Source organism: Chiloscyllium plagiosum, chromosome 37 (genome assembly GCF_004010195.1).
Source record: "Chiloscyllium plagiosum isolate BGI_BamShark_2017 chromosome 37, ASM401019v2, whole genome shotgun sequence".
In the NCBI taxonomy this organism is placed as follows: Eukaryota; Metazoa; Chordata; class Chondrichthyes; order Orectolobiformes; family Hemiscylliidae; genus Chiloscyllium; species Chiloscyllium plagiosum.
Window position 1 is genome coordinate 33,957,255 of NC_057746.1, and position 4,656 is coordinate 33,961,910.

Consider the following 4,656-nt stretch of genomic DNA (forward strand, 5'->3'; position numbering starts at 1 on the left):
GGGGAAACAGCCTTTCATCAGGGACGCAGACTGTTGTATCCTTTTCCTTCTTTGTTTCTCTCTCTATCGCACATCTCTTTCTCTATCCATTTCTTCCCCATCCATGTTTTTCTCCCCCTTTTTTCTCTTCCCTCTTTTTCTTCACCCCGTCCCCATCATTCTATTCCTCCCCCCCTCTTTTTCTGTCTCTCACAGAGTCAAAGAGCATGTCCTTTGACCCATCTCGCCCAGTTTTCACAAAGTAAACCAGTCCCATTCGCCTGTGTCTGGGCCATATCCCTCCATCCCTGTCCCATCCATTTACCTGTCAAAATGTCTTTTAAATAATAAAATTATACTCATGCCCACCATGTGAGAAAAAGATATGCCACCCTGCTCACCCACAACATGGCCACATAATAAACACAGAAGCTGCTTTGTAAAACACACAGATCAAGCCTGCCACCACATACAGAAACTACCCAGAGTGCTCCAGTCTTGACCAAACAGGTTAACATAAAAACCAGACATGGCCAAATCACTTCATAGACCAGAGAATAAACTCCCTAATATAACACCAGGTTAGAACCCAACAGGTTTATTTGGAAGCACTAGCTTTCAGAGAGCTGCTCCTTCATCAGGTACACAATTGTAAGACGCAGAATTTATAGCAAAAGTTTACAGTGTAATGTAACTGAAATTATACATTCAAAAATACCTTGATTGTTTGTTAAGTCTCTCATCTGTTCGAATGACCATGATAGTTTCACTTCTTTCATATGTAAATGGCAAAACATTTTTTTAGAAGTTCCATTCTCAAGTGAACTGTAACAATTGGTGTCAGCCCAGATAATGTATTGAAGGTATTCACACCCCTGTGTGTCGTCTGTGCCATAATGTTTAGACTGATTCTAATCTAAAGAATGAATTAACAGAATCTTACATGGCTTCAGTTTTGGCAGTTTTTGAGCAAAGTGCAATGTAACTTTGCAAGTACAAATTCACCCCACAAATTTATGTGTGTGTGTGTGTACAGTGCAATGGGGTCACCTGTAGTGTGACATGAACCCACGTCATTATACACACTGCACTATACACACACACACCCCTATATATATATATATATATATATATATATACATGCACCCTCTCACAGACTTACACACCTTTACAATCACACACATATACTCTCTCACAGATAGTGACAACCCCCTCCCCCCACACAAAAGCCCACATGCACACACACAAATATACATGTGAGGGGTGAATTTGTACTTTCAGAGTTACATTGTACTTTGTTTGAATACAGCATGAATCCATGTAATACTCTGTCAATTCATTCTTTAGACTAGAATCAGTCTAAACATTATGACACTGACAACACACAGAGGTGTGAATACCTTCAATACATTATCTGGCTGACACCAATTGCTACAGATTCTAGACCAGAGTGGTGCTGGGAAAGCACAGCAATTCAGGCAGCATCCGAGGAGCAGGAAAATTGACATTTTGGGCAAAAGCCCTTCATCAGGAATAGAGGCAGAGTGTCTGAAGGGTGGAGAGATAAATGAGGAGGGTGGGGGTGTCATGGGAACAGTGCTGAGCTGGAAGTTTGGTGGAGTGAGGTGGGGGAAGGGGAAATGAGGAAAATGGTGAAGTCCGCATTGATGCCCTGAGATTGAAGTGTTCCGAGGTGGAAGATGAGGAAGTGAACTGTAACTTGAGAATGTAACTTCTTAAAAAAATTTTTGTGATTTACATATGAAAGAACTGAAACTAATATGGTCATTCTAACAGATGAGAGACTTAAACAATTGAGGTATTTTCAATGTATAATTTCAGTTACATCACACTGTAAACTTTTGCTATAAATTCTGTGTCTTACAATTGTGTCCTCCATAACCACCTGATGAAGGAGCAGCGCTCCGAAAGCTAGTGCTTCCAATTAAACCTGATGGACTATAACCTGGTGTTGTGTGATTTTTAACAGTCCAACACCAGCATCTCCAAATCATGGGTCCCTAAAATAGCATTTCACAATCAGCTCCCTGCCCGATTAGTGTTGCAGTCTGAGCACCTAAGGGAAGGCTCATTTCCTGTTGAAACTAAAATCACATAAACAAACAGGCAGACTGAGGGCTGGAAGACATTGCTCGCAGGATGAATGCAATGGACACGTCCAGGCACCAGGAGAAGGGACAGTTGCACATATTTGCTCGTATGGGACATACAATGAAAAGTCCTCCAGAAGACATTCTCACCCACTCATGGAGATGGCTGGAGTCTCCTGTGCCCAGTTGCTGCTGCCGGATGCTTGATTAATTTCCATTCTGTTTCTTCTTGTTTTAATCTCTTTACAATTTTCACCATTGTACTGTAACTGCTTCACAATCATCACCTTTGTGTTGTACCCCTATAAAATTATGCCTACACTTTCTGTTCAGGAAGCGCAGTTGGCCATCTGTGCAGAGAATCTGTTCTGTGTCAGCTTGGGTTATTTTCTCTTCCGCGATATCGCTTTGTGTAATTTCATCTCATTTGTGGTCTCTGGTCCATTGGGCTCACATACCAAATGGCCACACACCACTGCCTCTAGCAGCCTGTACCAGACACCTACCACCCTGTGTGAAAAACGGCCCCTCTGGACCGTTTTCTCACTCTCCCCTCTCACCTTAAACCTATGCCCTTTAGTTTTAGACTCCCCTACCCGAGGGAAATGCTGAAGCCTATCTACCTTATCTATACCAGGTTATGGTCCAACAGGTTTAATTGGAAGTACACTAGCGTTCATAGAGACGCTCCTTCATCAGGTGGTAGTTGAGTCCACAGAATTTTATCTGTGTCTTACAATTGTGTCCTCCACTACCACCTGATGAAGGAGCTAGTGTGCTTCCAATTAAACCTGTTGGACTATAACCTGGTGTTGTCTGATTTTTAACTTTGCACACCCCAGTCCAACACCGGCATCTCCAAATCATACCTTATCTATGCCTCTCATGATTTTATAGACCTCTATAAGGTTACTGTGCAGTCTCCTATACTCTGGGGAAAATGTCCCAGTCTATTCAACCTCTCCTTATAACTTAAACCTTCCAGTCCAGGGAGCATCCTAGTAAAACTTTCCTGCACTCTTTCTAGTTTAATAATATCCTTTCTATAGCAAGGTGACCAGAACTGCACACAGTACTCTAAATGTGGCCTCACCAACGTCTTTTACAGCTGCAACAAGACATCACAACTCCTGTACTCAATGCAATGGAAGTAAATATGCAGAAAGTCTTTTTCACCACCCTGTCTATCTGTGAATCCATTTCCAAGGAGCTGTGAACCTCAACCCCCAGATCTCTGAACTCTATAGCACACCCCAGGGTCTTACCATTAACTGTGTAAGTCCTGCCCTGGTCTGTTTTATCAAAAACTCAACATCTTGCATTTATCTAAATTAAACTCTATTTTCCATTCCTCAACCCACTGGCCCAGTTGCATTCCCCGATAAACTTCTGCACCATCCACTATATCTCAGTGTCCTCCTCAAACTTACAAACCATACTTCCACACCCTACATGCAAATCATTTATATAAATGACGAATAACAGTGGGCTCAGCACCGAACCCTGTTGCACACCCTGGTCACAGGCCTCCAGTCCAAACAACAAATCACTACCACCCTGTCCCAAGAAGTTCTGGAATATAAATATTAATGAACCGGCAACCCATTCTTAAAGATAGAAGACCTAAAAGCGATCTCGGCATCGTTTCAGTTGCATGATACTGAAATCTTTCGCTATAAATTCTGTGGCTTATGATCCTGCTCCACAGCTAATGAAGGAGCAGCGATTCGAAAGCTAGTGCTTCCTAATAAACCTGCTGGACTGGAACCTGGAGTTGTGTGATTTTTAACTTAGTCTACCCCAGTCCAACACCGGCTCCTCCACATCATTCTGCAGTCACATCAGACTGCACCTTCCCCAGCGACTGAAACTTGTTTTCAAATGTTCTACGTGTACCAAGTCCTGGGGTACAGGTGTGAACAGAACAAACAAGGGCCCGGACTCATTAATCCGTACACTTACCTTTCTGCTGCAGCGAAAGAGATTGTGATCTAAGAGCCGGCGAGGAATTCTGCCGTTCTTAAACAGCGGAGCAGGGAGAACGAAACTGAAAGCAGATTTCATTGACTGGAAACTGCTCACGGCCTTCCGGGAAATGTTGCAACACTCTGGTCTGGGTGTGACAGAATTGCAGTACGAGCATTGTCAGAAGTTTGAGAGGCTATTCTAGGACATCTCCCTCAGGGGAGAGGGATCAAAGTGACCAGGAACTCGGAGTGGCATTGGCAGCTGGAAGTTACATTCCTTATACGGAATCCTCAGTGAGCTGCGGGTATTTTAGACACCATGGGGGAGGGGGAATGTGACTGAATTGCTGGAGGGATTTTCAGCAAAAACCTCTCCCTGCCCCCAGGGTGGTCCAGTTCTGACTCATACCTTACACCGACTCCAGGATCAGCTTTACACAATCCCCCTCACTCCCTCCACCCCCACTCCCCCTCACAGTCACCCTCACTCCCTCCACCCTCACTCCCCTCTCACAATCCCCCTCACTCCCTCCACCCTCACTCCCCCCAACAATCCTCCTCACTCCCCCCAACAATCCTCCTCACTCCCTCCACCCCCA

General features: G+C 44.1%; 1 protein-coding gene across 1 annotated transcript in view; it reads right to left on the reverse strand.

Moving 5' to 3' along the window:
- The window catches only part of LOC122541483 (guanylate-binding protein 1-like), a 31,258-nt gene extending 26,821 nt beyond the window's left edge, over positions 1-4,437 (reverse strand). Inside the window, exon 1 of the mRNA XM_043678286.1 lies at positions 4,053-4,437. The gene's annotated coding sequence lies outside the window, so the exon portion shown is untranslated. The remainder of the gene's footprint in view (positions 1-4,052) is intronic.
- Positions 4,438-4,656: the final 219 nt, after the last annotated feature.